At 37.0% G+C, this 27750-nt stretch overlaps 1 protein-coding gene across 1 annotated transcript in view; it reads left to right on the forward strand.

Moving 5' to 3' along the window:
• Window positions 1-746: 746 nt before the first annotated feature.
• FAM171A1 (family with sequence similarity 171 member A1) overlaps window positions 747-27750 on the forward strand; it is a 167405-nt gene continuing 140401 nt past the window's right edge. The window contains exon 1 of the mRNA XM_079108171.1: window positions 747-1216. The gene's annotated coding sequence lies outside the window, so the exon portion shown is untranslated. The remainder of the gene's footprint in view (window positions 1217-27750) is intronic.

The following is a 27750-nucleotide window of genomic DNA, read 5'->3' on the forward strand; positions in this document are numbered from 1 at the left end:
AAGTGATATTTCAATCCATGAAATGTTATGTGGTTGAATTTTTAATAGACTATAAACTTTTGGGGGGAGAGTAAGTGGAAAACATTGATTTACATAAGAATAATTTATTAGAAGTTCAAAATTAAGTAGACTATAAACTACAATGCTGCTATAATGTTACAGAAAGATACTCTTAAAAATATATTCCATGTAGTGGCATAAAGTGAGATTTAGGGTCATAGACAGGAGGGTACCAGAAGATCTAACAAGCAGTTTTCCCAGAGACGGAGCCTCAATCTGTAGTGCTTGCCTATTTCTGAGGTGTAAATATTCCCACCTTGTCAAGTTCAGTTTGGCGGTGCTGATGGTGGAATCATATTGCAAGGGCTCAGACTCAAATACACCACTTGGTCCTTTCTACTGAGTGGAAATGAAAAATACAAACCACTTCACCTCTCCCAACATTAATCTTTCCATCTCTAAAAATGATGGCAAATTATTGCTGTAAGATATTTTTCATCTTAAATTTTGCAATTCCAAGGAAAGAAATTTTTTACTTGATAAATGGACTAGCAGAGTAGCAGCTGTACTTCTTAAAGCTAAGCACTGTACTTCTTAAAGCTAAGCACTTCTAAGAAGAGCAAGGGTAGTTTCCCAGCTGTTCTCCTGTGCTGTGCCTGAGCCAAGTTTGGAAATATGTTCAGCTCGGCCTGGGGAGCATAACAACGGATGCAGGTGTTGCTGATTGTGTTACTAATAGCTGTAGGGGAAGGAGTCAGATTCAAAGTTGAAAGAGAAATGCAATCATTCAGTGAGGGAAATTTAAGATCTTCCTTGCAAGACTGCCCTAATCCCATTTACTGAGCTAATTAATGACACTGGAATGATAAAGGCACAGACCCAGGCCTCAAGCAACTGAAGTGGAATCTGGCCTGGTCCTGTCTCACTGCAAAACTTCATCTTTAATGGTAGAATCCAAAAGGACCTGTAAAGGAAAAGGAAACCAAGCCGTAATCGCCTGGAGATGGAGTCGAAGCTTAGCATTGCAGGGCCAGTCCACCTCTGGCTCTGCTCTACCCAGTCTTGACTAGGAGGGTGGTCAGGCAGCAAGACCTGGACTTTAGGTTTCTCCATACTTGGAGAGGAGGGTGTCAGCCGTGTGTCTCAGACACTGAGGGAAGAACCCTTGGAAATATAGTCTGAAAACCTTCCGGGTAAATCTGACCAGCAGCCACAGGTGAGAACATAATCTACTTACCCCTTCTATTTTTTAATGATTATTTGCTTGTTTCTAGTTTAGAATTATAACAAATAATCTACTACAAATACTGTTACACACTTCTTATGTTGCTTTCATGTATGCATTTTTGGCAGGACCGACACCAAGGAGTAGAAATACTGGATCATGGAAATGGTGACCATTTATTTTAGTTTTCCGAACTGAGACACTGTAGAGAGTGAAGGGTAATATTAAAAATAATTAGCATTCATTTATTGATAATCAAATTGATTTAATATGTTGGTAGACTAAAAATATGAAACTGATTTTCAAAAATAAAATCCTTTCTAAAATATTAAATAGCATATATCATGTATATTAAAGTACATTTTTTTAAAAATATATTGAAAAAATGAATTTATTTTGAAAAAACAGAAAAACTTCTTGGTACATAGTCACACACATAAATTAATTTTTCAGCCACATCTATATCTCTTCTAAAAAATACGTATTTTAATAGAGTCCTCTAAATATATTTCATAAAACTGCTAGACCAATTTTACCAAAATTGCATCTTATGCTTATTAATTTAATTGTTGACACCTTCAATGTCTGTTCTGCTGGGAGCATATTTTTAATTCAGGAAATGCTCTGTACAAGTACAAAGTAAATTCAAAATAAAGTTTGCTAAATGATGAGTAATCTCAACTTTAGTTTTTGTCATATGGAAATATATAAATACTTATGCCTAATATTCTTCACGAAGACTGTAATTGTGTTTCTATTTAGAATACTTTTCTTCAATAAATATTTTTAGAAGCAAAACTTATAAGTTGTCTCTATTTATAATTCTTTTCAAAACAAAATTGTGAGCCTTCTCAATTGTTTGTTTCTGATATAGAATATAAATGTATTCAATTAAAAGTAAGAACTCTATCGAACATGTCAATACAGTTCAATTTCAAAATTTCAGACTTAGGCCTCTTGGTGCTTACCACAGGCTCTGTTCTTCACATTGCCTGTAGAGAAAGAGGGAGAAGAAGCTTCATCCACATACGACAGCCCAGACACAGGGTCTGGTCTGTATTGTGAATGGGGATCATGAAGTTTAAAAAAAAAAAAAAAATTCTTTCAGAAGTAAATCTGGTACATTTGAGATCTCATCATTTAACCCTTCATGTACCCCTAATTGCTTTTATGGATATAAATTACAGTGCCTTTTTGAAAAGTTCTGGCTCAATTTTGGAATATTTTGATTAAGATTTCTAATAGATTCTAAATATAATTCAAGCAAAATTTACAGAATTCACTTCCAAAATTTCTAATACTATTGCAAGGCAATTAGGTTTATTGGCTAAGTAATTATTCAAATGCTCATACATTTCTAAAATCTGATAAATAATGGGCAGTAAATAAAGAGAAGTTGTGTGTGTTTGTGTGTGTGTACGTGTGTGTGTGTGTGTGTGTGTGTGTGTGAGAGAGAGAGAGAGGGAGAGAGAGAGAGAGAGAGGGAGAGAGAGACTGTAAAATTTTGACAATACAGTTTCCATCTAGATTGGCAGGACAATATATTTTATTGTAGCAAAATAAACATAGTATAAAATTTACCATTTTAGCCACAGAATTCAGTGGCAATAAATGCATTCACAATGTTGTACAACTGTCCCAACTATTTATTTCCAGAACTTTTTCGTCATCCTAAACAGCAACTCCGTGCCCATTAAACATTTTCCTCTCCACACATGCTGGCAACCTCAATTTTATTTTCTGTCTCTAGAATTTGTCTGTTATAGACACTTCATACAAGAGGTCATACAACATTTGCCCTTCCGTGTCTGCTATTTTCACCATTTTGTAGTATGTGTCAGAATTTCATTCCTTTGTTCATTCCTTATTAGGGCTGAAAATATTGTTATTCTGTTGTTGTGTTATGTATGTAGACCACACTTTGTTTTTCCACTCATCTTCATTGAACATTTGGGTTTTTTCCATGTTTTGGCTCTCGTCAATAATGTTGCCATAAACATTTGTGTACAAGGATCTGTTTGAGTTCCTGTTTTTAATTCTTTTGTATATGTACCTAGAAGTGGAGTTGCTGGATTATATGGTCATTCTGTTTTTGTTGTTGTTGTTTTAAGGATTCAAATACTATTTACCACAGAGGTGCACCATTTTACATTCCTACCAAATATGTAGGAAGACTCCAATTTCTCCATATCCTTGACAACACTTAAACTTTTCCATTTTAAAAAAATGATAGCTATCCTAGTGTGTGTTAAATGGTATCTCATTTGTGGCTTTTATTTGCATTTCCCTAAGGTCTACTGATGTTGAGCATCTTTATAAGGACATAATGGCTATATGTATATGTTTTGGAGAAATGTCTATACAAGTCCTCTACCCATTTTTAAATTAGATTGTTGCTTTATTGCTGTGTTGTAGTTGTTTATATGTTGTAGACACATTAGTACTTTATCAGATGTTTTCCTATATTTGTCTCATTCTGCAGGTTGTTTTTAACTCTTTCAATAGTGTTTTTACACCCAATGCAATGTCCACCAAAATTTGTATCTGTATCATCACTACTAAAATTCAGTTGACCCTTGTATCCAAAGGTTATGTATTGTGGGTTCCACATCTATGGAGTCAACCAACCTCAGATTGAAAAAGCTTTCTTAAAAATTTCTGAACAAATACAGATTTTTTTAAATAGTCATTATTTCCTAAATAATACAGAATTAAAATTACTTTATAGCATTTATATTATATTAGGCATTATAAATCATCTAGAGATGATTTTAAATATACAGGAGCATGTGCATAGGAGATATGCAAATACTTTGTCATTTTACATGTTTTCATAGTTTTCACAGATTTTGGTGTCCAAGGAGGATCCTGGAACCAATCCTTACTGATGAGAGATGACTGTATTATCTTCAAGTTGAATGCTTTAAGTGATTTTACAGAAGCATTAACCATACCATACATTTTCCCTTAGATAGAATATGTTTTAAAAGCTTTACTTTGGTTCCCTGAGTTAGAGATAAAAACCCAGCCACTATTGGAATTATTTTCTATTTATATTATCAATGACACTGCTATAAAACACACGTCATTTAACGTTTTGAACAGTTCTTCTGCTAATGAAGCCAAACCTCAGAGAGCTATCGCTTTACTTTTTGTGTCTGCACAAGAAAATTAGAAATTTGAAAATGAGCAAAACTAATTTGCTATGTTCATTTGATCATAATGAAAAGTCAGGCCTCATGAAGTGACATGAAAACTCAGCCTTGTAGACATATGCAGCCTTCCTAAAACAGCCACTGCGATTTGCAGATACTCCTTTGATCCATTTATGACTTCTGGGTTTCACGTGTTCAGACATACCACTAGGCTGGATGATGGGTAGTTGATGCCAACAAATATTTTGTGAAAATAATGTATTTAATAATACATTGTGAATATAATACATCATCACCTTCATTGAGAAACTGAGACATAATACTTAATTTAATGAAATATGCACTCCCACTAATTCTGGCTCTTCATTCTCAATATAATGTATTGTGAAATTTAAAAAAATCACCAAATAATGACAAATAAATAACCAGTTATAGATTTATACCACTTACCACATAACAAATTCACCATAGATGATCATTTAGATTACGTTTGATTCACTCTTTAATGGGACAGCTCAGCCTCTATTTTCTATTCATGTTTCTAGTACATCTAACCTCTAGTTTCCCAGTTTTCCTACTGAACATACCACCTGCCAGCTCATTGGCTTTATGTTTCTTGAAACCATGAAGGAATCATGGTACTACTGGATGCTATTACATCACATGGCCAGCGGGGGCAGCAGTTAGTTCCATACTGGAAAGGCAAAAAAAAAAAAAAAAAAGGCGGCAGCGACCGCAGCTATCCTTAGACGTTGGTGTCCTAGAATTTGTTTGATCAAAGCACACTCTCCACGCTATATGTCAAGAGAAAATTTTAGATACCTAGTATCCGGAGACAGTTGGGGAAGAAAAGTATATGTTATCGCTGGTTTCCTTGAAGAGTTAACAATGGTTTAAATACCAATTCTCTTTCAACTGCACGTGTCCAGCACTTCCGGACAAGATCATGACCGAATCCAGAGTAAGAAGGTTGAAGTCAGTTCAATCCCCAGTACCAAAAGAAAAAGAAAAAAAAGGCTGAAGTCCCCCAAACTTTTCCTCACTTATTTTAATGCAACTGTAAATGACAAGTTTGTATTCAAAAATGTAAAATCCCAGGAAAAATGCTAAACGAAACAGCCTTCTAAGAAAGAACGTGCCCTATGTAAATTTGATTTTTAATTAAAAAAAAAGAATAAGAAAGAAAAAACAGTGTTTATAATGTCATAGCTTATACCATTTCCATGTTGTTACTAGCAGTGCCTTAGAATAGATTCCAGTGGTGACATTTTGCATTCGTACTATTATAAACACAGGGACTTGACTAGAAAACACTGTGGCGGTATTTATTTACATTTAAAAATACTTCTAAGATGATCTACATCTTTTATAAATTCGAAATTCCAACTGGCCTTTCCATCACAGGCCAGGATACTAAAAAAAAAAAAAAAAAAAAAAGAGAGAGAGAAAGAAAGAAAGAAAGAACGTGTAAGCCAAAACTGTTCAGGGAAAACCAGGGCATGATTGCCTGGCCATACGGAAGCACATTCCCAACGTCGGAGGTTACTGACAGTTTCCCTGATGGCTCACAAGAGACAGGATTGCTTGCCTTGCTCACCTTCATTCGATCACATTTACTTTTGACCATTTTGGTATGTAAACAGTGGGACCTCGTCAGGGTCTTAATTTTACTTAGCCTGCATAATGTGAACATGTGTTAATATTTTTAATGATGATTTAGATGTACTCTTTTTAAAATTATCTGCTCAAGTTTGTTTATCTATTGGGTTGGGTTAAGTGTGTATATTTCGATTATTGATTTATAGGAGTTCTTTGTATATCTGATAAATAAGCTGCTTGCTAGTTATATGAATCATAAATATCTTTTGCTACTCTTGGGGTTATTTTGGAGGGGTTGTTGTTGTTGATTGGTTGGTTTGTTGGCCTCCAAATGGTTTCTTTAGTGAATAAAAGTTCTTAACTTCAGTTTAGTCCAATACCTGTCTAGAAATTCTTATTCCAAGGTCATGAAGGTATCATCCTATGTTATTATCTTAGGGCTATTTATTTCTTTTGCCTTTCATATTTATCTATGCAATCCGCCTGGAATTCAGTCCTGGCTCTAGTGAGACAAAGAAATAGAGAGAGGAAAGTGTCTGATTTTCTCATCTTGCTATCATTTGATCTTGTTTTGTTTTGTTTTCCCCAGAATCTCTTATCCACTGAGTTTCAGTGGAGATTCTGTCATATAGCTGGAAACCATATGTGTGGACCTGTTTCTGAACTCCATTCTTTTCCACTATGCCAAACCACCATCTATCTTGGTACCATAACTTACAATAAATTGGTTTCTGGTGATAAAACCTGTTCATTTTTGAACTTCCTCTAAAAGACTGGGTACGCTCTTCTATGTCCTTTGCATTTCCATATAAATTTTAGAATCAGCATGTCAATTTTCATCCAAAATTACCAAAAGAAAAAAAGCTCTATTCATATTGTGTTTGGGATTACATTGGATTTATGAATAAATTTGAAATAAATCCACATCCCAACCCGGCCCCCCCCCCCCCAAAAAAAATCCACATCAATGTGAGTCACAAACATGACATATTCCTCTGTTTCATTAGATTCTCTTTAATTTCTCTCTGCAATCCTATATAGTTTTTATTGCAGACATCCTGTTCATCTTTTAGATTTATTCCTATATATTTTGTTTATCTTGATGTTGTACATTCTATTTTAATTTTATTTTCTAATTGTTTGTTGCTACCAAATAGAAATACAATTGGTATTTATATTCTGAACTTTTATCCAGCAACCTTGTTACATTCACATAGTTAGTCCAATAGCTTGTTTATATATTCTTTTAGATTTTTGTTATACACATAATCCTGTAATATGTGAAAATGGCAGTTTATTTCTTTGTACCTTGTATTCTTTTCAAGTGCCTCATATATACCTCATTGCATCAGCCATAACCTCCAGCACCATGTTGAATAGAAATGGTTTGGTGGACAGGTTCCTCCACAGGGGAAGGTGGTTCCTATTTTACTATCAAGCTTGACATTACCTGCAGGGTTTCAGTAGATGTCTGCAACTAGATTAAGAAAATCCCTTTCTATTTGTATTTTATTAAGAATTTTTTAAATTTTTTAATTTGTTCTTCTTGGTTATACATGAGAGTAGAATATATTTTGACATATATACACATGGAGTATAACTTCCCATTGTTGTGGTTGTACATAATATGGAGTTATACTGGTCATATAGTCATATAAGAAAATAAAAAAAGTTTTGTCTGATTCATTCTACTGCCTTTCCCATTCCAACCCCTGCTTCTATCCCCCCACTCCACTCTGTTCAATCAATGAACCTCCTCTTCTTCCTACCCCCCATCTCCCCAGCCTATTGTGAGTCAGCATCTGCATATCAGAAAGAATATTTGGCCTTTGGTTTTGAGGGCTTGGCTTATTCCATTTAGCATGATAGTCTCCAGTTCCATCCATTTACTGGCAAGTGCCATAGTTTTATTCTTCTGTAGAACTGAGTAATATTCCATTTGCATATTTACCACATTTTCTTTATCCATTCATCTGTTCAAGGGTACCTAGGTTGGTTCCATACCTTAGCTATTGTCAATTGAGCTGCTATAAATATTTATGTGGCCATCACTACAGTATGCTGATTTTAAGCCCTTTGGATACATACTGAGGAGTAGGATAACTGGGTCAAATGGTGGTTCCATTTCAAGTTTTCTGAGAAATCTCCATATGGTTTCCCAGAGTGGTTGCACCAATTTGCAGTCCCACCAGCCATGTATGAATGTACCTTTTCCCCGTATCCTACTGAGATTCTTTAATCATAAATGTTATCAGATGTTTTTATATATGTATAGAGACCATGTGGTTTGTTTATCCCGTTAATTTTGTATATTACATAGTTTTATTTTGAATTTTAAGTTAATTTTGAATTCAAGGAATAAACTTGACTTGGTTAATTTTTAAAATATTTTTATTTTTCTTTTTATAATTGCATTCAATTTCTAGAAGTTTGTTTTGAATTTTAACTTCTATGTTTGTGAGAGGGGTTGACTTGTAATTGTCTTTTCTAAATGTCTTTTCAGATTTTGTTTTAAGGTTATACATGATTCATAAAAAAATTGAAAAGTATTCTCTGTTTTTCTATTCTCTGTTAGAGTTTGTGTAAGAAAGATTCTCTTTCTTAAATGTTTATAATAATTCATTAATAAAACCAGATGGCTTGAATTTTCTTTCCTAAAAGGTTTTAAATGATAGATTCCAATAATATAACATACATAGTACTATTTAATTTTTCTGCTTTTATTCTCCAGTTGGGAAAGCTGTGTGTTTCAAAGTATTTGTCTGCTCTGCTTTAATTTACTGGTATAAAGTTGTTCATAATGTTCTTTCAAGATATTTTTAGTATCTCTAAAATCTATAGTAAATATGTATATATTTATGTCTATAGTACAGCGATGCTTCCTTTTTATTCCTACAACTGGTTGTGAATTCTTGTCTATCTCTGTCTCTCCCAATTTTTTTAAATCTATCTTGTCACAGAGATTAATTTATTTTATTAGGTTCTTTTTTCTTCTACTCCACATAGGTGAGTAACAAATTCTCTTTGAAAATAACTTTATTTTATGATAACTTTAAAAGGATATTTTTTGCAGTGCCAGGAACTGAACCCAGGGCCTAGCACAAGCGAGGCAAGTGCTCTACTACTGAGCTACAGCCCTTAAAAGAATATTTTTACTGTCTACAGAATTCTAGGTTTTCAGTTATTTCATCACTAAGATGTCATTGCATTGAATTACAACTTTCAGTTTCTATTTTGAGGTCAGCAGTCAGTCTTATTATTGGTTTTGTGAGGGTATTATGTTTTATCATCCTATGACTGCCTTTGGGAATTTCTTCTTGGCATTTAAAAAATTTTATATATTTGTATATGTAAAAATTATATGTAATTTTATATATAAGAGCTATATATACATGAACATATATGTATATATGTAATATTATATATATATATTTTTTTTCTTTTTACTATGCTCTACCTAGGCATTACCCTGTTAAAGTAGACTTCTAGAGCCTGATGTCTTCTTTCAATAGAAACAAAGAAATTTGTTTTGCTTTATTTTAAATGTTCCCATTTTAAGAGTAGTAACTAACCAAATATTTTTCCCACCTATGAGTTCAGGGAAAAATCAAGAGTGTATATAGTAATTACAGTAATAGAGCTCAAAATAATAATTTTATTCCTGATAAGGCTGAGTTTGAGAGAAATACTAATCTCGGGTTTTAAACAGCTTTCTAACATTCCACCTGAAATCTGGACATAGGAACATTTTTCCCCAGTGAAGGATTTGCATCTGCAAACCAGGCACTTTCTCTCAAATGGCTGCCTAACTCTTATTGGACCCTGATAGTAAGGAAAGATGGCAACGATGCTATAATCTAGAAGGGAGATAATGTGTGCTTGCTCGTAGCCAAAATCAATAAACTTTGAGCATATAAGCCAGGGAAAAAGGAAAGACTCAAGTTATTCATGATCAGTTCCTTCTTCCGATCTCACCAACTAGAGAAGTTACTTCCTCCCTAAAGCTAACAGACAGAATCGCTCCTCTCCCCTGGAGAGTTAAAATGTCCCCCACTCTATGGAAATAAGCAATATGAGATAAGAAGTTTTCCTAAATAAATAAAATATACACTAAGAAGCATTTTTTTCCTATCTAGCCCCCAACCCAATAGTTCAATGAGAATTTAGATGAGTGCCTTGGATTACCTAGAAATTACTGAAAATGTGCTTCAGTTTGTGAAAAACCTACACAAAAGTAAATACAAATATAATTCCAATTTTGATTTAGAATTCATAGTTGTAGAGAGAGCACCAGCTATGTGAGTTGGTTAGAAAAGGAATCATGGGAAGTAAATATGGGCTGAATGGTAAAGAATAAAATCAACATTAAAAATCTTCCTGGGGGGTAACAGAGGGGTAATAAGTAAACCCAGGCAATTCATAACTTTTTATTTCTTTATACATTTTTATTAGAGCATTATAGTTATACATTGCAGTGGGGTTCATTTTGACAAAATCAAACATGCAGGGAATTTTATTCCAACCCCTACTCCCCGGCTTTTTCCTCCCCTCCTCCCTTCCCCTATTCTCCTTCTTTTACTCTACTGATCTTCCTTTTGCTCATTTATTTATTTTATTTTTGATTGGGACTTTCTACGTGTATATCAAGATAAAATTCCCCATGGTAGGTTCATATATTCATATCACGGGATTTCGTTATATTCATTCTGTATTTCCTCCCTTTCCCTTCCTTCTTCCCTATCTCTCATTCTTATTCTCTACCTTCTGCTTTAATGATCTTACCAATATCTTTATGTCATCTGATCTCCCCACCACCTTCTTTCCCTCACTTTGCTCTAGCTTCCACATATGAACAAAAATATTTGACCCTTGATTTTCTGAGTCTGGTTTATTTCACTTAGCATGGTGTTCTCCTTTTCCATCCATTACCAGCAAATGCCATTATTTCATTCTTCATGACTGAGTAAAACTCCATTGTGTATATATATATCACTCACTCTTTCTTTCCTTCCTTCCTTCCTTCCTTCCTTCCTTCCTTCCTTCCTTCCTTCCTTCCTTCCTTCCTTCCTTCCTTCCTTCCTTTCTTTCTTTCTTTCTTTCTTTCTTTCTTTCTTTCTTTCTTTCCCTGGAATTGAACCCAGGGGCCCTTAAACACAGGTCCACATCCCCAGCCCTTTTTATTTTTTATTTTGAGACAGAATGCCACTAAGTTGCTTAGGGCATTTCTAAGTTATTGAGGCTAGCTTTGAACGTGTGATCCTTCTGCCTTAGCCTCCCAAACTTCTGGGATGTAGGCATTCACTACTGTGCCCCACAAATTTTTTTGATCCATTCATCTATTGATGGGTAACTGGACTAATTTCATAATTTGGCTATTTCAAATTGTGTTGCTATAAACACTGACGTAGCAGTATCACTATAGTATGCTGATTTTAGTTTTTTAAATAAATACCAAGGAGTTCCACCACATGACTCTGCTATATACTTCTTAGCAATAAGCACTATAGAGACTGTGAATTAGATGGTCGCTAAGATTTCTTTTTCTCTAATAGTCCATGCTCCATTACTAATTTATAAACCATAGTGTGCCCTAGATTTGTATGAACTACACATTCCTTCTACAAATCATGTTATAGACTGAATTGTGTACCCCCAAAATTCAAATGCTGGCCAGATGTGGTGGCACACACCTATAATCCCAATGATTCAAGAGGCTGAGACAGGATGATCACAAGTTTGAGGACAGTCTCAGGAATTTAACAAGGCCCTGTGCAAGTTAGCAAGACCCTGTCTCGACATAAAAGAGCTGAGGATATAGCTCAGTGGTAAAGTGCCCCTGGATTCAATCCCAATACCAAAACAAATTTTTTTAAATATATATACGCTGAAGTCTTAATCCCTAACACCCCAAAACATGATTATAGTTGCATATAGGACCCAAAAAAGAAGCAATTAAGTTAAAATGAGGCTACTATGCTGAGCCTTACTCCAGCCTAACCTATCCTTATAACAAGAGGAGATTAAGACACACAGAGACACACCAAGGGTATGTGTGCACCGTGTACTGAGGCACGAGGAAGGCAGTCATCTGGAAACCAGGGAGAGAGGCCTCTAAGAGCCTATCCTCAGGCACCTTGACCTTAGACTTTCCAGAACTGTGAAAAATGATTTTTTGCTTAAGTTGTCCAGTCTGTAATATTTTGTTATGGAAGCTCTTCTAAACTAATAGAGAGGAGGACCTTGAAATTAAAACCTATTTTGAAGCTGGTCTTAACAGAGTTGGCACAATAAAAGGAATATATCCAACACTAAAGCGACCAGGAAAGTAAGCTAGTCCTTACTGAATGCCTGAGAAGGCAGCAAAGGAGAAATTATGTTGTATAACACGCAAAAACAACCTCTAAAATTCCTCCCAATTCATCTCTCTAAAGCCTCACATCTCCAGGCAGCTGCTTATTATCTCTCCTTTTCTTTTTCTCCTTCCCTCAAAGTAAAAAAAAAAAAAAAAAAAAAAAAAAAAAAGAAAGAAAGAAAGAAAAGAAAAAATGAAAAACTTCTCCAAAACTTTCTTTTTCTAGATATTTTATCCTTACCAAATCTCCAAGTAGTTTCCAATGCCTCTAAATTTAAACTTGTCTAGACTTTTCCAAAGCTTTTACGCCCATCTGCCATCAGCATAATGAAAACCAACTAGTGACTTAAAACAATCCTGAAGACCTTTTTCATTTAGAGCCCGGGAAAAAAATGGAGCCTTTTCAATTAGGTGTAAGTTAATATCTTTAATGTGAGTCCCATCCCATTCAGGATAACTCAATAGTGTTTGAAAAGTGAAAATTCCTGAAGTCAGGCTTCATGAGGGATGACCCCATTAATTGTCAAAACAGCTCTCTTGTATTTTTTTAGCTTTTGTTTTAAAATATGCTTTGTTGTATTCACAAATTATCATTTGTTTAAATCAAAATAATTGTTTGGTTCATATAGAAAGAATTTTAAATATTGAACAACAACAAAACTAAAGCTATGTTTTGTAATTAAATTATTCAAAACTTGAACAAGTTACTGGTTTAATAGAAAAACCCATGCTTTAATTTACAAAACAGCAGGAAGTTCCTATAATGAAAATAGAATTTTGACTGAGCAAGCTGAATTCCCATGCATCAATAGCAATGCTCAGTGTTTTACAGCTTTCCAAAGATGTTCTAGGGCAGGCCCTGTACTCTATCTAGATGCCAAAAAGGAAAAGGATCAACAGCTAATTCCATGCCAACTGAAATAAGAAATTAGTCTAATATTAACAAGTAATTTGTTTTTAGTAAGCTTTCCAATAAAAATAAAGATAGTTTACATAGGCAGAGCCACCAAAACAAAGGCATCCATTCAAGAGAAATCAGCAAGAACTTGAGCAGCTACTGAAACTATCCGCCAATTCCAATAGAAACCATAAACAATATTTTTCATTTCTGAGAAATACGAATTATCTCGATGATTATTCATCACACAAAGCCAAGCAGCTATTAAATATTCCATTTCATAGATGACCATACAAGGGGAATTCCAGTTAGAAATTTAGCCAAAAGACAAGTCATACCTGGTGCTAGCTGTTCTGCTAATGTCAGAACCATGTCAGTTACCAATGGGGCAGGAACACAGGTGAATGTATGGGGAAATTTAAATCCATATCACCAGATCTCAAACTCCATAAGAACAGAAGTGTCTGATCGCTCATCCCCAAGGACTTAATGATACACCTTCAAGATGTGTTTGTTTAATTAAATTACATTAAGTCCAGTGGTATTTACCAAGGCTAAGATTTCAAATAGAAAAGGGCAAAAGTTAAAAAGAACACTCTTCCTTTATTTTTTATTTGCTCACTGGGATGCCTCCTTGGCATATTCTTTATTAATTTCCTCTATGTGGGACCAAGTCTCTTGAGTAAAGGGAGCCTGTGTTACATGTCTTCCTGCTCCCAGGCTGTAAGATTCTAGTGTTTAAATGAATGAATGAGTGACTCTTTAACTTCCCTTTTATGGGACATTACAGCTCTCTACTCCTGCAGAGAATCTGGTGAAGAGATTGTGACTCAGGAACACCAAGAAAGAAAACCAATGCAGGAAGTGGAATAACAATAAGTACATAAAGTGCACACCCTGTCTCTGTCCGATAGAAATTTAAAAGCTAAAGCAGATATTCTGAAATCAATGAAAGTGTAAAGAACAAATAAAATTAAATCAATAACAAAAAAGTATGTGCATCAGCATGGGATCCAAGCTCCATGAGTTTTAGTTTGAGGAGGAGTTATAAACCAGATCACAGATAACAGTTTAAATTTTGAGTACAGAGCAAGTGGCAAGAATAAGCAATGACAAAGGGGACATGTAATCAAAGTGATGATAATCTCGCAACTGACTTCCGCCCTACCCCCAAGTGCCTCTGATTATCATCATTGTATCCTGGATTTCCATCAAGTTAAGAAAAATAACATGAAATTCTTTTGAGTTCACAGTTGGCAGGTGTGGTATAAATTCTGACAGTATCATAAGAGGGGGTACCCTTAATCCCATTTTATTAATGAGGAAGCCAGCTCAGGAATGTCACTTGAATCCACATCCATCTGGCTCCAAAGTCCACACTCTAAATCATCATCCTACATTGCCCAGTTACCAGGGTTGCTTGTTGACATCTCAAGTCTATTGCTGCCAATCTCATAGAATAACAGACCTCTAACAGTCAAGTGATTGGTCCGATGTAAGAAAAGAGGATACTGACAATTGTCCTTCTTCACCAAATAGCTGTAAGATAAAAATGAAATACATATGTATTTCCACCAGCCTATTTTTTTAATTTTTTCTAAATTTTTTATTTTTATTCATTGTACACAAATGAAGTACAATTATCATTTCTCCGGTTGTATATGAAGTAGAGTCATACCATTTGCATCTTCATACATGTATATAGGGTATATGTTTGTCTCATTCTATTATCTTTCCTTCCCCTGCCCCCTGCCCACCCCTCATTTCCATCTACATAACATCCTTCTTCCACTCTTCCCTTACCTCCCCCTGCCCCTGTTATGTATCATCAACCACTTATTAGAGAAATCATTTGGTCTTTGGTTTTTTGGAATTGGCTTATTTCACTTAGCATGATACTCTCCAACTCATCCATTTACCTGCAAATGCCATAATTTTATTCTTCTTGACTGCTGAATAATATTCCATTGTGTATATATACCACAGTTTCTTTATCCATTCATCTATTGAAGAGTTGGTTCCACAATCTAGCTATTGTGAATTGAGCTGCTATAAACTTTGATGTGGACATCAACCTGATTTTTACTGACATCTTATTATTGTGAGGGTAAAGGCAACATGATGGTTAGAAATACAAAGGCCTCTAATCTTAAGAAGATTCATTCTGGCTAAGGAGGCCAGAAAGAGAGAACATCAGATGAATAATGGCTAAACAATTTGACAGAGCCTGAAAATGCTGTGCCTTCCCACTAAAAATTAGGGTGTGCTCACAGCTTATCACCAGCAACTAAAAAACAAAGCCACCCATGTAATCAAGACTCCATACCTATTTACTAAATGAATAATAATGAATTAGTTAATTCAGACCTGAGTTAATGTACTTTGGCAGTAAAATGCTATAAAAACATTTTTCAAATCTAAAACAGAAGTTATTTTGTTATATTTAATGTTAATTCCTATATATACTCCTGAAGTCTGTGTATAAATATTGTAAGATGAAAAATGATATCATCTCATGCTCTGAAAAAGCAACAAGCAACAGTAGCCACTTTTTCTTTGACCTCCTCATATCTAATCATAGATTTGGAAAATTAAGGCTGGAAGGGACCACACATATACTTTAGTTAATGTTCATTTCATATGAGAAAACTCTGATCCCAAGAGATTAAGCAGCTTCCCAAAGGGCTCCCTAGTGGCAGATCCAAGGCTTGGATGTGTGTATTCTGACGTCTACATCAGGACGTTTTCCAAGGCCTGCTTGGCCTCTCAGTGCTATTTTGCTGCCTGGTTACTACCCAAACACACTTCCACATCTTTTCTAGAGTAGCTTTGTCATGGCTCTTGTGAGCATCTTGAGGTTATGGTGGACCCCACCCTCCTGCCTCCTGAGCACGGATGCCACATTACCCAGATGATTTCCACAGCCTAGTTGCTGCCTTCATGGAACAGACAACTGGTGGGCTCCCTTCTGAACTTGACCTCTACTCTCTGCTCTCCCACAGAAACCAGCACTCTCACCTACACTGTATGCACGTAGACACATGTGCATGTGTGAACACACACGCACATATTCTATGGCTTCCACCAGGCATCTCAACCCTAGTAACCTGGACTCTGCTAGTTCTAACCAACTTTACCCCCTTGCTTATCTCCACAATTTCAAGGTCAGCATGCTGACAAATCCAGTCATGCAACATCAGTATATTTTTTAAAGATCTAATGAATAAGACTTTTGTTTCTGAAAGCATAGCATAGACAAGATAACCTGAAACCCTCACACTAAAAACGCTGGATAAAAATATGACAATCACCCCTTTGCATGCATAAATGCATTAAAAGGGTTACATCATGAATATGTGATCTGGAAAGATTGTGAGGTCAATTTTCTGAGTTCAAAAACATGAGTTCATTTCAAATAGGTGAGTCCTGAAGCCACCTGTTGCCTTGCTGTACGTACTGGTGCTAGGTGACCAGCACAGAGAAGAAGAAGCACAAAGCCAAGAGCTTATGTTGGTAGGATGTCAGATCACTTCCTTGCCCCTGCTCACAGGTCATGATGCACTATAATTTCAGAGAAAGTATCAAAGATAAAAGTCATTAACACAGCAAGAGCCATGGCAAGAAAACTTGACTGTGAGTATAAGGGGGAGGGTGGCTCCCCATTGTTGCATCCACAGGAAGTCCCAGCACAAAAGTGCACTAGAAAACCACAAGCCAGGAATTTTTCTCTCAAAAGGCATCAGAAGACCACATCTAAGATTTTATTTTAAAAGCAGATTAACTCACTGGAATGGATTAGGTCTTCTAAGTTTGCTGAAACCCATGGAAGATACCACATTTGACCGCAGTTGACCATCCTTGACCTCTAAAAAGAACACAGCAACTGGAGATAACCAAATCCCAAGCTGGAGTGTATTGTCTTAATTCCTTGATTTTTAGGCTTGCCAGTAGCAACTGTCATTTTGCATGCAGGGTTCTACGTGACTCTTACAGACACATTTACAATCAGCATTTTAAAAATCAAGTTACATATTTTAATATTTTATTTAATATTTTAATACTTTATTTTAAATGTGTACACATGTATATGAGAGGAGGAGGAAGAGGAGAGAGAGAGAGAGAGAGAGATATTAATGTGTGCTAAAATAGAAGGAGCCAAGTAAAACAGGTGGCATGCTCTTTCCTATTTCCATGTTTTTCCTAGAAATCTGAACTGGGAAATAGATGTTATTTTTGATATGTGTTTCTAATTTCATTATCTTGGACTAGAAAATTTGTGTTTTTCTATTTGTTTTTCCTTCCACTCTTGAGAATTAGATGTGTCCTCTATAAACTGTCATAAAAAGATCTATGATAGTGAATTGGAATATGTCTTAGTCAAATTCCCCAGAGAGACAGAACCAAACAGATATGTATATAGATATATGAAAGGGGATTTTGTTGTTGGGGAACTGACATACTCAAATGGCAGCTAAGTCTCATGACAGGCCACCTGTAAACTAGAGACCCAATGATGGTGATAGCACAGCTCAGTTCAAGTCGGAAGACCTCAGAACTAGTGATACCAAATGCCTGAGAACCAGAGGGCACTGATATGAGTTCTGGAGTCTAAAGGACAAAGAGTCTGGCATTCTGACACCCAAGGCAGCAAAAGAATTTATTCCAGCTCCCAAAGGGAGAGACCAATTCACCTTCTGTATTTGTTTGATCTGGGCCTCCAGCAAATAGGATGGTATCTACCCACACTGAGGCTAGATCTGCCCCACTTAGTCCCTCAGACTCATATGCTGATCTCTCCTAGGAAACCTCTCATGCTAGGTATTCTTTCATCCAGTCAAGTTCACTCTAAAATTAACCATGAAGGAATTCAACAGCATTTGTCTCTGCAAAAAGACCTTATAGGGAGCATGTGAGTCAGTGACAATGATGGACATTTGTAGCCCATTTGTCAATGCTCTGAGGGATTTAGCATAATTAAATGAAATGAGAGGACAAAAAGGACCTAGTCCATTTCCATGCTCCATAGATATTACTGGGCAGAAGCTCCCAGGTTCCAGGTGTTCTAAAACAAAGAGTAGAATTTCAATGCCTTTACTCCATGTACAAACAGAGAATCAACATGTATCCCATTTGTTTACAATAAAAATAAATTTAAAAAAAAGAGTAGAATTTCAAATACCAATTTTTAGATATTTTCCAATAAACAGCACCACGTGCCACAGAATTTTTTTCAAAAGCAGCATATTAGGTTGTCTACCAACTACAAGAGATACATGTTTAGGGAAGAAAATGTAGAAAATGTACATTGTGCACAAGTACAAATATGTAACAGTGAATCCCACTATTATGTGTAATTATCATGCACCAATAAAAATATGATAAAAAAGGAAAATCTGGAAAATACAGAAAAAAATATAAAGGAAAATTTATGACCTCATCTGCGCAGAATGACTTATTCATGATTCCTGATTCCTGATATACATGCTCATCTTTATTCCCACAATGACATACTTATATTTGTTTTATTATTTATAATAATGTGATGATCTCTCATGAACACACCACCTGAAACAAGAGGTGGGACCCTGATCATAAGTTCATGGTCTTTCCCCAAATCACTTCTTACCTCCTCCCAGCTCAGAGGACTCTGTCTGAATTCAGCATCTGCAATTGCCTTAATTTTCTCTTTGTATGTTTTTCTTACATATATATGATACATTTATGTGTTTGTGTGTACATATACATGCAAATTCACATACACATTGTTATGATTATTTCATGTGTCAACTTGGCTGGGCCACAGGGTGTCCAGATATGTGGTCAAACTTTTTTCAGTGTTTCTGGGAGAATATTTTAGATGAGATTAACATTTAACTTTTTTTTCTGTACTGGGGATCCCACCCAGGGCCTCACACATGCTAGGCAGGCACTCTACCACTGAGCTATTCCCCTAGCCCAACAAGATTAGCAATTTAAATTAGTGGACTTTGAGTGAGGCAGACTGACCTTCATAATGTGGGTGGGCCTCATCCAATAGTTGAAGACCTGATTTGAACAAAAAGACTGCATATGTGTGTATGTGCACTTTTATCCTCCATAAATTGTTTGCAAAGATAGAATCATACAAAAATCACTTGTTGGAGGGACTGCTTTTCTATTCAGTAGTATTATGGTTGGCTTTCTACATAACAAAGATAAAGTATAGAATAATTTTTGATAACTGGATGATAATGCATGATAATTATGGTATAATATATTTAATCAATCTCAATTATTAGACCCTCATGTTACTGCATTGTTTACTGTGGTAAACACTGCTGTGCTGAACATCCTGGACTTGTCTTTTATCTGAAGATGAGTTCCCAGGAGAGGAAGAGTCAAAGTATGTAAACTTTCTTTGAAGCATTGATACATGTCATCAAACTGCATTCATCTTTTCAAGTCAGTAAATACAGATTTCTACCTTCTGCAACCTTCATAATACTCCTTTGTATAGGAATGTCATCATTTATTTAATCAATGCAATATGTTAGTATTGACAACTTTTCTTTGCTATGATAAGCAAGGCTATAAAAAGCATTCTGGATTTGACTGATTATTTCCTCAGGAAGCATTCCTGAGTGGAATTCAATCTGTTTCTCCCACAGATGATGGCTCTGACAGTTACTGCCACTAGATCCACTCCTATCCCCCACCCATTCAACCCTCTGACCTAAACAAAGGTAGTGGTCTCATCCCTCTCCCCTCAGCTTGGCTCTGGGTGAGAGGAAAGAAAACATAAAAGAAAGACATTTAAACAACTGAACTTTTAAAAAATATCACACACCCATAACTTTCTTTTTTGGTAATGCTGGGGATGGAACCTGGGGTCTCACACATACTAAGCAACTGCTCTACCACTAAGCTACTCCCCCATCCCATTATACAACTTTTTAAAGGTCCATGAAATGCTGTTCCAACTTACACTTTCTTGCAGGGTATTAACTATTTGCAAATCACATCATTTCTGGCCTCATGATATGTTGTCTCCGGAGCATCAACTTCTGGGACTGCCTTTGGTATCCCAGCCTCTTCATGCCTTGTTTTCTTATGGAGCATCAGGAAAGGCAAGAGACTCTTCCACAGCCTCTGCCTGAGGTCTCTCCAATGCTCCAGAGTTAGCAAGAGGCGTCAAGGTGGAAGCTGGTAGCTTCTCCCTAGAAAACAACTTTCAAAAAATTAGTCTCAGAAGTTTTTGTACCAGTTTCCTGGTCTGCTATTACTTTGGTTTATTTGGTTTTGTTTTTAGCTTTGGGTCCGCAAGGATGAAAATGTTGCATTTTCATTGCCTATTAATAGGCATAGGCATAGGGAAATTTTTTTCTGGCCAAGGTGGTACCAGAGTACTCACTGATTATTTTTACTTTTGTTTAACAGTCAGGCCATCAGAGGCAGGATATCCAACACATGAGCCGCCAATGTCTTTATAAAATCTTAATGTCTTCCTGTTATCCAGAAATGCATGGCAAATTGCTTTGAGTCGTATTGTCCTATTGCAGAAACCAAATGCTGTGCTGTTGCCTTTAAAACAAACAAAAAAAAAGTCTAAATGTCTTTCCTAAAGCCAAACTGAAGGAAGAGGATGAGATGACTAGCCTTGCTTGGGTCTGAGAGTTGAATGTGGGGTGGGGGCAGGATCTGGTGGCAAAAGCTGTTGTCAGAGCCATCAGTTAAGAAATATCTGGTACTCAGATGTCACCAGCCTATGAGTTAAAAGAACCACACTCACATGAACTGCAGAACTTCTTCTTAAAATCTCTTCCAGTTATCTCATCTTATTAATGGATGAATGCAGGGCCCAAAGATGACTCAGCCCTTTTTATCATATTTTTTTAAAAATTGTGACATAAATCACATAGCATAAAAGTTAACCATCCTAGCCAGTTTTAAGTTAGTCAGTGACATAAAGTCCATTTGTATAATGGTGCCACCACCTTCATCCAGAAAACTCTTTTGAGCTTGCAAAGCTAAAATTCTGTTCTTGTTAAACCATAACTGCCCCCCACTCCCTGTGCCCCTGGAGTTTTCAGCCTGAGCAACTGAAGGAATGGGAGTATGGGGGTACCCACAGCCCTGCTCTTGTACCTATCATTGCCACTCGTCTTTTGATGGCAGCTCTTTTGACTTGACCACACTCTCCTCAGTGCTTGTTTTAACCTCCTATTACAAATGTCCTCAGGAGGGGACAGGCTTCATGATTCACCTGTGACTGCCACCTACAGATAACCCACAGTGGTTCCATCAGTTTTAGAATTTTCCCAGTGCCTACGGCAGGATGCTGGTGCTTTTAATCCCCAACAGACAATATTTAGGATCATCTAAAGTGAGTATCTAATCTCTAAATTTACTAAAAAGTGAATAGACTACATATATATTCATGATGTAACTTGATTTTTAAAATGATTGCAAATATTGTAAACATGCCTGTAAGAGACTGATAGAACCCCCAAGAGACAGCAATTTCATACAAAATGGCAGTTGCCATTGGCAAGCCTAGAAATCAAGGAATTAAGAAAATCCACTCCAGCTTGGGGTCTGGTTACCTCTGGGTGCTGTTTTTCATAGAGATCGAGGATGGTCAACTATGGTTGAATATGGTATCTGTCATGGGTTCAGGCAACCTTGGAAGACCTAATCCACTCTAGTGAGTTAACCTGCTTTTAAAATAAAATCTTAGGTCATGGTCAACCCATGGATGAACTCCAGGAAGACAAGGGCAATTCCAAACATGGAGAAGTCTACTCTCATTTTTTTCAAGATTTCAGGTTGCAAGGTGCTTCTTCATGCACAGCAAAATGTCCTCAACAATATTGCAAGTTTGTTATAATTATCCCATTTTTTAGAAATAAGGAAACTGAGTCTTAAAGAGAAAGGAATTTGATTAGCAGTCATGCAAATAGTTGGGGTGTCTTCTTTCCAATTCTCCCAGAAAAACAGGAAAGGGAGAACTTCTTGAAATTTTAGAGGATTCCAAATGACTTTTGTCATTATTTCCTTAGAAAATAATTCTCAACATACTACCAGTTCAGCTTTGGTTACTGTTTTTGTTTAGCTGGAAAAGATTTAATCTGAATTTCTCATTTTTACTTTTAGTTACTTGAATTAATGCAATCCTAAAACTTGCTTGAATATTCTTGTTTTTTCTTTCATTGTTTCATTCTCTTATCATAACTGAATATATATATCCACCATTATTCCTATGGGTAAGGATAGCTACTTGTTGGTCAGTCATAGAAAAATGGATATTCTTTTCTCCTAAAAGGTACCTCCTCCTCTCAGATTCTTACCAGCTCACCTGCGTATTTTTGCATTTCCAGCACAACAATAAATAAATGTATGAAGTACCACAGTGGTAAAATTTCATTCTGTCCTTTTTCTTTCAGATTTTTCTTTGGCCACCTTCTCTTTTTAATGTCCACCCTTTCAAGTCTCAGAACCTCAACACAAATGATTATTTTAGAGACAGTTTTCAAATTGTAGGAAAGTTTTTATCTCTTGCCCCTCCCCAGACACATACTTAATCCTATGGATTCGACACTGACCAATTTAGCATGAACAGTGTCTCTAGAGTCTACTCCTCATAAGCTGGATCCTGGAGTTCATTGTGGTGTTTGGTGTATGCCAGTTCCTCAGCCACATGGCTTCTCTTCTTCACAGGGACAGATGGTATGCTCAGTGGGGGAGTAGTCGAACAGATGTGAGCAGCTATCTTCAGGTTGTGGGGGAGAGGCACAAGGCCTGTCCTCCCAGAGAGCATAATATGACTGGTTTCTACATGCTGGCAGCCTTGCATATAGCAGGGGGCAATGTCTATTCTAACTATAGCCATATTTCAATTGTCATGGAGTCGTGGAATTCTACTGGGGTGTGGGACAAGAAGACTTCTGCCTTGTTTCGTGTCTGTCTCCTACATTGACTTTGTAAGACACTATATGTAAGAAAGAGGCATTGGAACTTTGCAAATTCACGTGGAAATCTCTTGAGCATTTTCATACCAAGTCGTTTTCAGTTGTTTCAAATCTCAGAACTATTGAAGCCTTTAAGTGGCATGCATTTCATTTTGGCTTCTTAATAGCCATCTTACCTCTCTGTACTTCAATAATAGGAAGAATCCTCTTCTTAATCTTCCAGCCACCTTCTCCTTCTGTTCCTCTGGCCCATTCCTTCTTTTCCATATAATAGCCTCACTTAAATTTATTTTATTTTATTTTGTTTTATTTTTCAGTCTTCAGAGCTCTTTGCAATGTACTATCAGGTCTCCAAAAGCTATCGGGGAACACTTACCCACAAATTCCACTGTAATGTTGTAACCATAATCCCATTTTATGTGATAAACTCTGTAGATAACTGATCTGTGCAAACTCTATTTTCTATTCTCTGTCCCTCCCCCCAAGTGTGGGCTGAAACCCGCACCGAGGATTAAATGTGTGACTTTGCTTTCCTTGCCTGCCAAATACTCCGTCCTTGCTATGGAGCCTCCCATTCTCTTTGTGTTCCTGGTTCCTTGTTGATTAGCCCTTCCTTCCTCTGTAATAGGAGCTTTGGAGACAGGAAAAATAGTGACTTCCTGTTCTGCTTGTTTATTATGTTTAATTAACTCCTCTGTGACAATCTCTATTTATTGGCCAGGATAACATTCATATTTGAAAACTTGGTTTTCAACTATGGCTGAATTCTAAAATATTTACCATATTAGTTCTGGTTTTTGTAAATTATCCCATTAAAAAAAAAAAAAAAAAAAAAAAAGACTTATTTCTGTTACCAGAATGCAGTTCTCAGATGGCAGTGGTTTGTGATACCCAACCACAAAAGATGGTGAAGTTCCAACTGTGGAGGTGAAAGGACAGAGATACAGGTAGATCTCTACCTGTATCTCCGATGCATCTGAATGTGTGATAAGCAAAAAGAGAAGACTAGGGTGGGCAAGTTAGGTTTCAGATCCTAATAAAGATGTGAACTCAAACACACTGAGAGTCCTCAGTGGTTCAGACTTGGTACATCCGGTATGTATCAGGATTGAAAGAGGCAAACATCCAGCACATTGAGATATGCTGGCTTTGCTGCTGTCTTATCAGATGCTTATCCACAGGGGAAATATCCTAGAAGTGCCTCACTGCAGGAATTGAGTCTTCTAGAAAGTGTTTCTTTGCTGGGAAAACATGGTCAAGGGCAGCAGGAAGTTAGATCAGTTCAACCTCATCCTGAAAGCAGCATCTAGAACCACCAAACTGTGGGTGCACACTATTTCTGTTCTCCAACCATATTAGCCAGATTATTTTGGTTTTAGGTAATGAAAGCCCAATTTAAAATGGCTTAAGGAAAAAGAAAATGAATTTATTGGATCAAAGTGTGAAGATACAAGGGAGGGCTAACTTCAGAAACTGACTAGGTTCAGGGGCTCATCGCTTTCTCTCCATCTCTTAGTTCTGCTTTCTTCTATTTGGGGTCCATCCTTATGTTCTTACCTCATGGTGGTAAGACGGCTGCCAGAAGTTGCCAGCCTTTGTCCTCTCCTCTCATTAATTCCAATCAGAAGAACCTGGCTCTCTCAAGCATTTAAAAAAGAAGATGAAATCAAGTCTGACATCTAACTCTGACAGACTAGATCATGCTCCTACCCCTGAACTTGGCTGGGGAAAGGAGTATAGATATTGACTGGCCACACCTGGATCACATGCCCACCCCTGGAGCTGGCCCTAAGCCATATGGGCTAAGAGAAGAACAAAGGAAGATCTTTTAAGAATCAGTTATGGGCTGGGGATATAGCTTAGTTGGTAGAGTGCTTGCCTTGCAAGCACAAGGCCCTGGGTTGAATCCCCAGTACCACACACACAAAAAAGAATATATCAGTTCTTTGCCAGGCATAGTGGTGCACGCCTGTAATCCCAGTGACTTGGGAGGCTAAGGCAGAAGGATCACAAGTTCAAAATCAGCCTCAACAACTTAGTGAAGCCTTAAGTAACTCAGTGAGACCCTGTCTCTAAATAAAATACAAAAAAGGGCTGGGGATGTGGCTCGGTGCTTAAGCACCTGTGGATTCACTCTCCAGTACCAAAAAAAAAAAAAAAAAAAAAGAAAGAAAGTGTGGGTTCGTTATCAATAAAATGTAGGGGGGTTCGAGACCACTGTAGCAAAACAATGTGCCCTGTGCCCAACTCACACCCACAGCTATCTTTATGGGTAGAAGTCAAAGAGTTTGCTCTGATGTAGGCAGATTTATTCCAGAACTTCTGGGGCAGATTTGAAATTCAACTCACCCAGTTAAGGTCTCCCCGCCCTCTCCTGGTGGGTAAGCCCATTTCTGCCTGCTTGTAACTCATGCACAACTTCAAGGTGCTATTCCTGTCACGTTGAGTGGGACTGCTGCCTCTCCTCAGTTTTAAAATCTTTTGTACTTATGCAAGCATAAAAAAAAAAAAAAAAGGTGGACCATAAATTTCTTTGGTGTGTAGGTATGAGTGTTTGGGAAGGGACAGAGATTGATAGTAATGATTTGAAAGTTCAAATGTAGAGACCCTGTAGGAATCACATTCAGGATTTTGTCATCTGGAAATAGCTGCCCTAGGCTTTTTAGGTCTTAGCCAAGACTTCACACAAAAGTTCAAGGATAGCAAGAAAATTAAAAGCTTATTTTCATCCAATATTCCAATTTTAACCTGTACAACATTTTGGGTAATGATATTTATAGAAGAACCAATTCCAAAGGAAAAATCTTCTCTTCTATTTCCTCCTCCTCCTCCTCCTCCTCCTCCTCCTCCTCCTCCGCCTCCGCCGCTGCTGCTGCTGCTGCTTCTTCTTCTTCTTCTTCTTCTTCTTCTTCTCTCTCTCTCGTTTTCTCTCTCTCTCTCTTTTTCTGGTATGATACTGGAGATTGAACCCAGGACCTTGTGCATGCTAAGCAAGTGCTCTAACCCTGAGCTACATCCCTAGCTCCACAACTTGGCAATTTTGAAAAATATTGTAAATAAATATTTTATTTTAAAAATGGATACTAAAGATTCCAGATTGTGCTGCAAATGCCTCCATCCCTCTTGACTTTTCCCAATAGCCCTCAACTCAAACTCTCAGCCCTATTATCCCCAATGGGGGCTTTTCTTACCCCTGACAAGATATAACCTCTTCACAGACTTAGTCTGATTTGTGCTATACACAGACTGAGTAATTTATGAACAACAGTAACTTATTTCTGAAGGCTGGGGAAGTCCAATCTCCAGGTGAGGGCTTCTTGCTACATTATCCCATGGGGGAGGGCAGAAAGGCAAGAGATGACAAAAGTAAAAGCAACCAAGAGAAAGAATAAGCAAGAAAGGAAAGGGACCGAGCTCATTCTTTCATCAGGAAATCACTCCTGCAATAAACTAACCCAATCTAAGCATGAGGAAAGAGTGTTCATTACCTATTCACCTCTTCACATCATAGCTCTGTTGCATTGGGAGAGAAGTTTTCAATGCATGGATTTTGGAGGATGCATTGAAACCATAGCATAGGCCAAGGAAAGGAGCACAGAGACTACTGATATGCGCCCTTCTGTGGTGAAGGAGGCATCAGTTTCCTTCATTCCCGGCAACAAGAAGTTTTAGGAATAATAACCTAGAAATCTTATCCTTTTGTGCTACTATCTAACCTTTCCCCACTGGGCATCATCCGACACTATTGCAAAGTGAGAGCTCAGGCTCTTCCATGTGACTTATACCCCAAGTGACTTGTATTTCCTTTAAGAGACTTCTACCTTATAACTGAATTTCTCTAGGTCCCTCTCTCCTATCACCCCTCCCAAGGTCAAACCATTCTCCTCTGGGAAATGCACCCAGGACTGCTTCCCACAGATCTCTGCCAACAGCCTCACTTTAGGGAAGGGCAGATTCTTGGAAGGAGGGGTTGGGCAGATGGAGTCGGGGAGGCAATGCTTAAGTCTTTCAGAACGGTGACTCAAAAAATATTTATTTGGAAAGAAAATATATTTAGACAAAAATGTTGCTGTTATATAACTCCTTTCTTTAAATATAGTTGAAAGAATAGATCTTCAATAAGATCACGTGTGCATCAAAATCAAGTTCTCTACCTAACAATTTACATGTAATCTGAATTATTTCTTATCAATCGAATCCACTTGTACTAGCCAATGGGTAAGTCCATGGCATAATTGAAAGTCAGTTCTGGGTAGGACATGGTTGAGATCCCAAGGGAGGTACAGAGATGTAAAGGAGAAGGTCCCTTCAAGAGCTTGGCAGTGGGAAAAGATATCATGCTCAGATTTTCAGAAATCCTATTTGGAGTTTATTTTAAATGACTGGAGGATGCCCTTTTTTCAAGGAGAAGATTCTGAAGAGTTATTGTATACATAAACCTTTGCCCTAAATACTGATGTCACAACCCTAGAAAAGTGTACATACAGAGGTCAAAAGTTTACAAAAACATTCCCAGATAGCAGTGCCAGATGTTACATCTTTGAACATTGGAGACAGTCTGCCTGCATTGCAAC

Source organism: Sciurus vulgaris (genome assembly GCF_902686455.1).
Source record: "Sciurus vulgaris genome assembly, chromosome: 12".
In the NCBI taxonomy this organism is placed as follows: Eukaryota; Metazoa; Chordata; class Mammalia; order Rodentia; family Sciuridae; genus Sciurus; species Sciurus vulgaris.